This window comes from Cherax quadricarinatus, chromosome 59, assembly GCF_038502225.1.
Source record: "Cherax quadricarinatus isolate ZL_2023a chromosome 59, ASM3850222v1, whole genome shotgun sequence".
Lineage (NCBI taxonomy): Eukaryota > Metazoa > Arthropoda > Malacostraca > Decapoda > Parastacidae > Cherax > Cherax quadricarinatus.
Window position 1 is genome coordinate 13,343,683 of NC_091350.1, and position 12,206 is coordinate 13,355,888.

Here is a 12,206-nt window from a genome sequence, read left to right on the forward strand (position 1 = left end):
GAATTGCTAACCTAGAAAATGTACAGAGAACCTTCAAGGCGCGCATAACGTAGATAAAACACCTCAATTACTGGGAGCGCTTGAGGTTCCTGAACCTGTATTCCCTGGAACGCAGGAGGGAGAGATACATGATCATATACACCTGGAAAATCCTAGAGGGACTAGTACCGAACTTGCACACGAAAATCACTCACTACGAAAGCAAAAGACTTGGCAGACGATGCAACATCCCCCCAATGAAAAAAAGCAAGGGTGTCACTAACACGTTAAGAGACAACACAATAAGTGTCAGGGACCCAAGACTGTTCAACTGCCTCCCAGCATACATAAGGGGGATTACCAATAGACCCCTGTCTGTCTTCAAGCAGGCACTGGACAAGCATCTAAAGTCGGTACCTGACCAGCCGGGCTGTGGCTCGTATGTTAGATTGCGTGCAGCCAGCAGTAACAGCCTGGTTGATCAGGCTCTGATCCACCATGAGGCCTTGTCACAGACCGGGCCGCGGGGGCGTTGACCCCGGAACTCTCTCCAGGTAAACAGTAGACTTTCGCACTGGATGTGTGTGTGTGTGTACTCGCCTAATTGTACTCGCCTAATTGTGGTTGCAGGGGTCGAGACTCAGCTCCTGGCTCTGCCTCTTCACTGATCGCTACTAGGTCCTCTCTCTCTATGCTTCCTGAGCATTGTCATACCTCGTCTTAAATCTATGTATGGTTCCTGCCTCCACTACATCACTTGCTAGGCTATTCCACTTCCTGACGACTCTATGACTGAAGAAATACTTCCTAACATCCCTGTGACTTGTCTGAGTCTTTGGCTTCCAATTGTGACCCCTTGTTTCTGTGTCCCCTCTCTGGAACAACCTGTCTCTGTCCACCCTATCTATTCCACGCAGTATTTTGTATGTCGTTATCATGTCTCCCCTGACCCTCCTGTCCTCTAGTGTCGTCAGCCCGATTTCTCTCAACCTTTCTTCGTAGGACATACTCCTGAGCTCCGGAACTAGCCTTGTTGCAAACCTTTGCACTTTCTCTAATTTCTTGACGTGCTTGACCAGGTGTGGGTTCCAAACTGGTGCTGCATACCCCAGTATGGGCTTGATGTACACAGTGTACAGTGTCTTGAACGATTCCTTACTAAGGTATCGGAACGCTGTTCTCAGGTTTGCCAGGCACCCATATGCTGCAGCAGTTATCTGGTTGTGTGCCTCCGGAGACATGCTCGCTGTTATGGTCACCCCAAGATCTTTCTCCTTGAGCGAGGTTTGCAGTCTTTGGCCACCTAGCCTGTACTCTGTCTGCTGTCTTCTTTGCCCTTCCTCGATCTTCACGACTTTGCATTTGGCAGGGTTGCATTCAAGAAGCCAGTTGCTGGACCACGTGTCCAGCCTGTCCAGGTCTCTTTGAAGGTCTGCCTGAACCTCATGTGATTTAATTCTCCTCATTAACTTCACATCATGTGCATACAGGGATACCTCTGAGTCTATTCCTTCCATCATGTCATTCACATATACCAAAAATAGCACTGGTCCTAGGACCGACTCCTGTGGGACCCCGCTCGTCACAGGTGCCCACTGTGATACTTCATCCCATACCATGACTCGTTGTTGCCTCCCTGTCAGGTATTCTCTGATCCATTGCAGTGCCCTCCCTGTTATACGCGCCTGATCCTCTAGTTTCTGCACTACTCTCTTGTGAGGAACTGTATCGAAGACCTTCTTGCAGTCCAAGAAAATGCAATCAACCCACCCCTCTCTTTCATGTCTTACTTCTGTAACTTTGTCATAAAACTCCAGAAGGTTTGTGACACAGGATTTGCCTTCCATGAATCCACGCTGGTTGTCGTTTATAATCTTGTTCCGTTTCAGGTGCTCTACCACTCTCCTCCTGATAATCTTCTCCATGACTTTGCATACTATACACGTCAGTGACACTGGTCTGTAATTTAGTGCCTCTTTTCTGTCTCCTTTTTTAAAAGTGGGAACTACATTTGCAGTCTTCCATACCTCAGGTAGTTGCCCAGTTTCAAGGGATGTGTTGAAGACTGTGGTTAATGGGACACACACCATTTCTGCTCCCTCTCTAAGTACCCATGGGGAGATGTTGTCTGGTCCCATTGCCTTTGAGGTATCAAGGTCACTTAGCAGCGTCTTCACCTCCTCCTCAGTTGTGTGTATATCATCCAGCACTTGTTGGTGTATTCCCTGTTGGTGTCCCCCTCTGTTCTGTCTTTCCAGAGTCCTTCCTGTCTCCACAGTGAATACATCCTTAAATCTCTTGTTGAGCTCCTCACATGCCTCTTGATCGTTTTGTGTGAGCTCCCCACCTTCTTTCCTCAGCCTGATCACCTGGTCTTTGACTGTTATCTTTCTCCTAATGTGGCTATACAGCATTTTCGGTTCAGACTTGACTTTTGATGCTATGTCGTTTTCATACTGTCGCTGGGCCTCCCTCCTTATCTGTGCATACTCGTTTCTGGCTCTTCGACTGACCTCCTTATTTTCCTGGGTCCTTTGCCTTTTGTACCTCTTCCATTCTCTATTACACTTAGTTTTTGCCTCCCTACACCTTTGGGTAAACCAAGGACTCACTTTGGTCTTCCCATTGATTCTGTTGCCCTTGGGAACAAACCTTTCCTCTGCCTCCTTACATTTTGTTGTTACATATTCCATCATTTCATTCACTGACTTTCCTACCAGCTCTTTGTCCCACTGAACCTCCCGCAGGAAGTTTCTCATACCTGTGTAATCCCCCCTTTTATAGTTTGGCTTTTTCCACTCGACTCCTGCTACCCTCTCCACTTGCAGCTCTACTATGTAATCAAAACTCAGAGCCACGTGATCTCTAGCTCCAAGGGGCCTCTCATATGTGATGTCCTCAATGTCTGAACTGCTCAGGGTGAACACAAGGTCTAGTCTTGCTGGTTTATCCTTCCCTCTCTCTCTCGTAGTGTCCCTGACGTGTATGCATGAGGCTTTCCAGTACCACATCCATCATCTTGGCTCTCTGTGTCAGGACCCCCGTGAGGCTCCAGGCTTTCCCAGTCTATCTCCCTATGGTTGAAATCACCCATAACCAGTAGCTTTGCTCTGCACGATTGAGCTCATCGTGCCACCTCAGCCAGTGTGTCCACCATCGCTCTGTTGTTCTCTTCATATTCCTCTCTTGGCCTCCTGCAGTTCTGTGGTGGGTTATACATCACTGCAATGAATACCTTATGTTTCCCAGACTGAATTGTTGCTACTATGTAGTTCCTTTTTCCAATCTCGCCCGCGCCTTCCATTTCCTCAAAACTCCAACAGTTCTTTATTAGTGCAACCCCTCCTCCCCCTCTGCTCCTTCTATCTTTCCTCAGAATCTGATATCCTGGTGGAAAGACTGCGTCTGTTATTGTCTCAGTAAGTTTCGTTTCTGTGACTGCTATGATGTCTGGGGACTTCTCATTTATTCTTTCATGCCATTCCTCGTATTTACTTGATAATCCATCTGAGTTCGTGTACCACACCTTCAACTTCTTATCTATCACGGTGGTCCTGGGAAAATATTGGTTGGTTGTGTGTGTGTGTTAGTTACCATTTTGTCCTAGGCACATGTCGATTAGACACTAAGCCTGTAGTATATGCGTGTGTGTGTGCGCGCGCGTGCGCGCGTGTGTGTGTGTGTGTGCGCGTGCGCGCGTGTGTGTGTGTGTACTCACCTAATTGTACCCACCTAATTGTGGTTGCAGGGGTCGAGACTCAGCTCCTGGCCCCGCCTCTTCACTGATCGCTACTGGATCCTCTCTCTCTCTGCTTCCTGAGCTTTGTCATACCTCTTCTTAAACCTATGTATGGTTCCTGCCTCCACTACTTCACTTGCTAGGCTATTCCACTTGCTGACAACTCTATGACCGAAGAAATACTTCCTAACGTCCCTGTGACTCGTCTGAGTCTTCAGCTTCCAGTTGTGACCCCTTGTCCCTGTGTCCCCTCTCTGGAACATCCTATCTCTGTCCACCTTGTCTATTCCCCGCAGTATCTTGTATGTCGTTATCATGTCTCCCCTGACCCTTCTGTCCTCCAGTGTCGTCAGTCCGATTTCCCTTAACCTTTCCTCGTACGACATTCCCTTGAGCTCTGGGACTAGCCTTGTTGCAAACCTTTGTACTTTCTCTAACTTCTTGACGTGCTTGACCAGGTGTGGGTTCCAGACTGGTGCTGCATACTCCAGTATGGGCCTGACATACACAGTGTACAGTGTCTTGAACGATTCCTTATTAAGGTATCGGAACGCTATTCTCAGGTTTGCCAGGCGCCCGTTTGCTGCAGCAGTCATTTGGTTGATGTGTGCCTCCGGTGATGTGCTCGGTGTTATGGTCACCCCAAGGTCTTTCTCCCTGAGTGAGGTCTGTAGTCTTTGTCCACCTAGCCTATACTCTGTCTGCGGTCTTCTTTGCCCCTCCCCAATCTTCATGACTTTGCATTTGGCTGGATTGAATTCAAGAAGCCAATTACTGGACCACATGTCCAGCCTCTCCAGGTCTCTTTGCAGTTCTGCCTCATCCTCGTCCGATTTAATTCTTCTCATCAACTTCACGTCATCTGCGAACAGGGACACTTCAGAGTCTATTCCTTCCATCATGTAGTTCACATATATCAAAAATAGCACTGGTCCTAGAACTGACCCCTGTGGGACCCCGCTCGTAACAGGCGCCCACTGTGATACCTCTTCACGTACCATGACTCGTTGCTGCCTCCTTGTCAGGTATTCCCTTATCCATTGCAGTGCCCTTCCTTTTACGTGTGCCTGATCCTCCAGCTTCTGCACTAATCTCTTGTGGGGAACTATGTCAAAGGCCTTCCTGCAGTCTAGGAAAACGCAATCTACCCATCCCTCTCTCTCGTGTCTTACTTCTGTTACCTTGTCATAAAACTCCAGGAGGTTTGTGATACAAGATTTGCCTTCCATGAACCCATGCTGGTTTTCATTTATAATCTTGTTCCTTTCCAGGTGTTCGACCACTCTCCTCCTGATAATCTTCTCCATGACTTTGCACACAATACATGTCAGAGACACAGGTCTGTAGTTTAGTGCCTCGTTTCTGTTTCCTTTCTTAAATATGGGGACTACATTAGCTGTCTTCCATTTCTCAGGTAGTTGCCCAGTTTCAAGGGATGTGTTGAAGATTGTGGTTAGAGGCACACACAGCATCTCTGCTCCTTCTCTAAGGACCCATGGGGAGATGTTGTCCGGTCCCATCGCCTTTGAGGTGTCAAGGTCACTTAAGAGCTTCTTCACCTCCTCCTCAGTTGTTCGTATGTCATCCAACACATGTTGGTATATTCCCTCTTGATGTTCCCTTCTGTGCTGTCTTCCCACAGCCCTTCCTGTCTCTACTGTAAAAACTTCCTTAAATCTCCTGTTCAGCTCCTCACATACCTCCTGATCATTTCTTGTGAGTTCTCCACCTTCTGTCCTTAATCTGATCACCTGGTCTTTGACTGTTGTCTTCCTCCTGAAGTGGCTATACAACAGTTTCGGGTCAGTCTTGATTCTCGATGCTATGTCATTTTCATACTGTCGCTGGGCCTCCCTCCTTACCTGTGCGTACTCATTCCTGGCTCTGCGACTGATCTCTCTATTTTCGTGTGTTCTCTGCCTTCTGTACTTTTTCCATTCTCTATTGCACTTTGTTTTTGCCTCCTTACACCGTCGGGTAAACCAGGGGCTCGTTCTGGTCTTCCCGTTGTTACTGTTGCCCTTGGGAATGAACCTTTCCACTGCCTCCTCGCATTTTGTTGCTACATATTCCATCATTTCATTTACTGGCTTTCCTGCCAGTTCTCTGTCCCACTGGACCTCCCGCAGGAAGTTCTTCAACCCTATGTAGTCCCCTCTTTTATAGTCAGGCTTTTCCCATTCTACTCCTGTTATTCTCTCCACTTGCAGCTCTACTATGTATTCAAAGCACAGAACCACGTGGTCGCTAGCTCCTAGGGGACTCTCATACTTGATGTCCTCAATGTCTGAGCTGCCCAGGGTGAACACAAGGTCCAATCTTGCTGGTTCATCCTCCCCTCTCACTCTGGTAGTGTCCTTAACATGTTGGTGCATGAGGTTTTCCAGCACCACGTCCAACATTCTGGCTCTCCATGTTTCGGGACCCCCATGTGGCTCCAGGTTTTCCCAGTCAATCTCCCTGTGGTTGAAATCCCCCATAACCAGCAACTTTGCTCTGCTGGAGTGAGCTCTTCTTGCCACCTCAGCAAGTGTGTCCACCATTGCTCTGTTGCTCTCTTCATATTCCTCTCTTGGCCTCCTGCAGTTCTGTGGTGGATTATACATCACTGCAATGACCACTTTGTGTTCCCCAGACTGAAGTGTACCTGCTATGTAGTCTCTTTCTCCCGTCTCATCTATTCCTTCCATTTTCTCGAATTTTCATCTGTTTTTTACGAGCAGAGCAACCCCACCTCCCCCCCTGCCCCTTCTATCTTTCCTCATGATCAGGTATCCTGGTGGGAAGATTGCATCTGTTATTGTCTCCATGAGTTTTGTTTCTGTAACTGCTATGATGTCTGGGGACTTCTCATTGATTCTTTCTTGCCATTCCTCATGTTTATTCGTTAATCCATCTGCATTTGTGTACCAAACCTTCACCTTCTGTTCTAATACTGTAACTGTGGTGCGGGGGGGTGGAAACAGAGGGATCGGTGTGTGATGGTTGGTTTGGATTGTTCAGTTGCCTTGGGGGTGTCGTGGCTGGAGTCCTTCTGCAGGTGTTTCTGGGGGGTGCGCTTTTCCTTCCATTTGATCCTGGGTTATTCTGCTGATAGTGCTGATAGTGCTGTCCTGGGAGACAGTAATGGTGAAGCTGGAGGTGCTGTCCTGGGAGACAGAAATGGTGAAGCTGGAGGTGCTGTCCTGGGAGACAGAAATGGTGAAGCTGGAGATACTGTCCTGGGAGACAGTAATGGTGAAGCTGGAGATACTGTCCTGGGAGACAGTAATGGTGAAGCTGGAGGTGCTGTCCTGGGAGACAGTAATGGTGAAGCTGGAGATTTTGTCCAGGTAGTCGGGAATTATACGCAGGAAGGAATACATATAAATGACCTCATAGGGGACAGGAGCCATAGTAGGGAAACAAGTGTAGTCAAAGATAAGATAAAACCAATATTGCAAACTAGAAATACCGCAGGAAATAGCAAACAAGAGGACTCCAATAGCAATACTGAGGATAAATTACCAAAAACAACTGGTGGGAGCTCCATTGTTGGTGCTAGGGATGATAGAAGTAAGACAGGGAAACATGCACCAACAGGGAATACAGTCACAGAAACCCAAGGCAAGCGGAAACCAAGCCTGTGCACATACTATGCACTTGGTATCTGCTGGCATGGGAAATCTGGAAAAACAGATGGGACATGCAACTATGACCACCCTAGAAAATGCCATGCCCATATGACAACAGGAAAATGCAAACTCCCTTCCTGTAAGCTTTTTCACCCTGAAATGTGTACCTCTTCAGTACAGGAAAGACTGTGCTATAACTTAAATTGCCAGGCATACCATCTAAAGGGGACAAAAAGATACAAAACATCCAGGCCATGGGAAAACCTGGGTAGCCACAGCCACTCAAGAGGGAGAGGTTTTTTAGTGCCAGGAAGGAAAAAAAACTGGCAGGAAATGGCAGAAATCGTACACCAAATCCAGTCATTCCTGGAGTGGAACCACAGTCGATGGCCTCCACTCCAAACCAACAGATACAGATACTAATGCCGGAAAAAAAATCCCCCCCCAGTACCAACAATACCACCAGTCCGATAACATTCTTCTTTGCAAATATACAGGGTCTAAAGCCAGCAACAAACAACAAAATACCTTTCATCCGTGGACTGCTTGCAGAGGCAAAGGCAATGTTCGCGGCTTTCACTGAGACCCACATAAAGGATCACTTGGACAACGAAATATGGATCCCAGGGTACAACCTATACAGATGTGACAGAGTGAACAGGCAAAAGGGGGGGGGGGTTGGCCTGTACATTGCAGAGTCACTTGTTTGCACAGAACTGCTTAATGCCTCAAATGATATAGTGGAAGTTTTAGCAGTAAAGGTCGAGAACCAAAACCTAGTCATTGTGGTAGTCTACAAGCCTCCGGATGCAACATCCCAGCAATTCCAGGAACAGCTGTTAAAAATTGACCACTGTCTGGAAAATCTTCCAGCTCCTGCACCCAACATCTTGCTCCTGGGGGATTTCAACTTAAGGCACCTAAAATGGAGGAATATAGCAAATAATATTGTTGCAGTAATAACACCAGGAGGCAGCGCTGATGAAAACTCACACTCGCACGAGCTTTTAAATCTCTGCACAAAATTCAATTTAAACCAGCAAATAATAGAGCCTACTAGACTGGAGAATACACTAGACCTCATCTTCACTAACAATGATGATCTGATAAGAAATGTCACCATATCAAAAACAATATACTCAGATCACAACATAATTGAGGTTCAGACATGTATGCGTGGAGCCCCAGACCGACAAAATGAGACTAGTCACGAGGGAGCATTCACCAAATTCAACTTCAATAACAAAAACATAAAGTGGGACCAAGTAAACCAAGTCCTAACCGATATAAGCTGGGAAGATACACTAAGCAACACAGACCCCAACTTATGCCTAGAACAGATTAACTCGGTGGCACTCGATGTATGCACAAGGCTTATTCCTCTAAGAAAAAGGAGGAGTAGATGTAAAATAGAAAGAGACAGGCGCTCCCTTTACAGGCGACGGAAAAGAATAACAGAGCGGCTAAAAGAGGTCAATATATCTGAAATGCGCAGGGAGACACTGGTCAGAGAAATAGCAAGCATCGAACTTAAGCTAAAAGAATCCTTTAGGAGTCAGGAATCGCGGGAAGAACTAAAAGCCATAAATGAAATCAAAAGAAACCCAAAGTATTTCTTCTCCTATGCCAAATCAAAATCGAGAACAACGTCCAGTATTGGGCCCCTACTTAAACAAGATGGGTCCTACACAGATGACAGCAAGGAAATGAGTGAGCTACTCAAGTCCCAATATGACTCAGTTTTTAGCAAGCCGCTTACCAGACTGAGAGTCGAAGATCAAAATGAATTTTTTTTATGAGAGAGCCACAAAATTTGATTAACACAAGCCTATCCGATGTTATCCTGACGCCAAATGACTTCGAACAGGCGATAAATGACATGCCCATGCACTCTGCCCCAGGGCCAGACTCATGGAACTCTGTGTTCATCAAGAACTGCAAGAAGCCCCTATCACGAGCCTTTTCCATCCTATGGAGAGGGAGCATGGACACGGGGGTCGTCCCTCAGTTACTAAAAACAACAGACATAGCCCCACTCCACAAAGGGGGCAGTAAAGCAATAGCAAAGAACTACAGACCAATAGCACTAACATCCCATATCATAAAAATCTTTGAAAGGGTCCTAAGAAGCAAGATCACCACCCATCTAGAAACCCATCAGTTACACAACCCAGGGCAACATGGGTTTAGAACAGGTCGCTCCTGTCTGTCTCAACTATTGGATCACTACGACAAGGTCCTAAATGCACTAGAAGACAAAAAGAATGCAGATGTAATATATACAGACTTTGCAAAAGCCTTCGACAAGTGTGACTATGGCGTAATAGCGCACAAAATGCGTGCTAAAGGAATAACAGGAAAAGTCGGTCGATGGATCTATAATTTCCTCACTAACAGAACACAGAGAGTAGTCGTCAACAGAGTAAAGTCCGAGGCAGCTACGGTGAAAAGCTCTGTTCCACAAGGCACAGTACTAGCTCCCATCTTGTTCCTCATCCTCATATCCGACATAGACAAGGATGTCAGCCACAGCACCGTGTCTTCCTTTGCAGATGACACCCGAATCTGCATGACAGTGTCTTCCATTCCAGACACTGCAAGGCTCCAGGCGGACATCAACCAAATCTTTCAGTGGGCTGCGGAAAACAATATGAAGTTCAACGATGAGAAATTTCAATTACTCAGATATGGTAAACATGAGGAAATTAAATCTTCATCAGAGTACAAAACAAATTCTGGCCACAAAATAGAGCGAAACACCAACGTCAAAGACCTGGGAGTGATTATGTCGGAGGATCTCACCTTCAAGGACCATAACATTGTATCAATCGCATCTGCTAAAAAAATGACAGGATGGATAATGAGAACCTTCAAAACTAGGGAGGCCAAGCCCATGATGACACTCTTCAGGTCGAACATTAAAGTGGTATAAAATACCGACAGGTTGGTAGGTAAGACACATAGGCAACAGTTAGGCAACTTTATTCCGAAACGTTTCGCCTACACAGTAGGCTTCTTCAGTCGAATACAGAAAGGCAGGAACAGTAGAGATATGAAGACGATGTAATCAGTCCATCACCCTTAAAGTCGTAGAATTTGAGGTTGTCAGTCCCTCAGTCTGGAGAAGTTCAGTTCCATAGTCAGGAACTATCTGATAGTTCCTGACTATGGAACTGAACTTCTCCAGACTGAGGGACTGACAACCTCAAATTCTACGACTTTAAGGGTGATGGACTGATTACATCGTCTTCATATCTCTACTGTTCCTGCCTTTCTGTATTCGACTGAAGAAGCCTACTGTGTAGGCGAAACGTTTCGGAATAAAGTTGCCTAACTGTTGCCTATGTGTCTTACCTACCAACTCTTCAGGTCACTTGTTCTATCTAGGCTGGAATATTGCTGCACTCTAACAGCACCTTTCAAGGCAGGTGAAATTGCCGACCTAGAAAATGTACAGAGAACTTTCACGGCACGCATAATGGAGATAAAACACCTCAATTACTGGGAGCGCTTGAGGTTTCTAAACCTGTATTCCCTGGAACGCAGGAGGGAGAGATACATGATTATATACACCTGGAAAATCCTAGAGGGACTAGTACCGAACTTGCACACGAAAATCACTCACTACGAAAGCAAAAGACTTGGCAGACGATGCACCATCCCCCCAATGAAAAGCAGGGGTGTCACTAGCACGTTAAGAGACCATACAATAAGTGTCAGGGGCCCGAGACTGTTCAACTGCCTCCCAGCACACATAAGGGGGATTACCAACAGACCCCTGGCAGTCTTCAAGCTGGCACTGGACAAGCACCTAAAGTCAGTTCCTGATCAGCCGGGCTGTGGCTCGTACGTTGGTTTGCGTGCAGCCAGCAGCAACAGCCTGGTTGATCAGGGGCTGATCCACCAGGAGGCCTGGTCACAGACCGGGCCGCGGGGGCGTTGACCCCCGAAACTCTCTCCAGGTACTCCAGGTCTCCAGGTCTCCTTTTTCATTTCCTCCCATTTCTCCTTTCGTTTTTGAACTCTCTCTTTCATTGTCTTCCTTTCGTCCTGTGTTCTGTCTCGGTCGAGGTACACACTCCGGAACTCCTGCTTGCCTCTCAGCCGTGCTTTCTCCTGCAGGATCATGGTTTGGGTTGATTCTGCCTTGAAAATTACTTTGAGAGGCCGATTCCTTTTCTTTGTGAACCACCCAATTCTCCGAAAATTTGCCACCTGGGTCATGTCCCCCTCGCCTATCACCTTCATGATATCTTCAATTGCTTTTTTCTCCTCCTGCTTTCTTTCATCATAAGTTTCCCCTTTAGCTTCGTCTAGCCCATAGACAAACATGGATCTCTCCCTTTCCACCTCCCACTGTGACTCCCATTGCATCCTCTGATGTGTTTTAGTTCCTTCCCGTGGAGTGTTCCTTCCTTCAGTCCCTTCCCTAGTTATGGCCCCTATGCTACTTGGTTTATCCTTCCTGCTCACCTGCTCCTGGCCCCCACAGGTATCTGGTAAGGTCCTTGCACATGTCCTAGTTCCTTCAATGTCTTCCAACCTCTCTTTCTGTCCTAGTGTGCTCCCTGTCTTTGTTTTGGCCCCATGTGGGTTTGACAGGACCTCTGCATACAGTTTAGTTTCCATGCTTCCTTCGGACCTGTTGTCTGTGTTCGATGTAGCCATTGCCGATGCTACTTCTGTAATATCTTTGTCTCTGTGCTGTTTCAGATGTCTCAGCTCCTCTTCTAATCTCTCTATCTTGATTTCTGCTGCTGTGGCCTGTTGCTTCCACCTTCTGCATTCTGCTGCTAACCTCTCTTCCATCTTCCTTTCCAGCTCATCTAGTCTCCTTCCCAAGTCTTCCTCCCTTTTTTTGAGCTCTACCTCCC

At 46.9% G+C, this 12,206-nt stretch overlaps 1 protein-coding gene across 3 annotated transcripts in view; it reads right to left on the reverse strand.

Annotated features, from left to right (window-relative positions):
- The window catches only part of LOC128705798 (cytochrome P450 6j1), a 102,770-nt gene that overhangs the window by 54,432 nt on the left and 36,132 nt on the right, over positions 1–12,206 (reverse strand). The gene's annotated exons all lie outside the window — the stretch shown is intronic.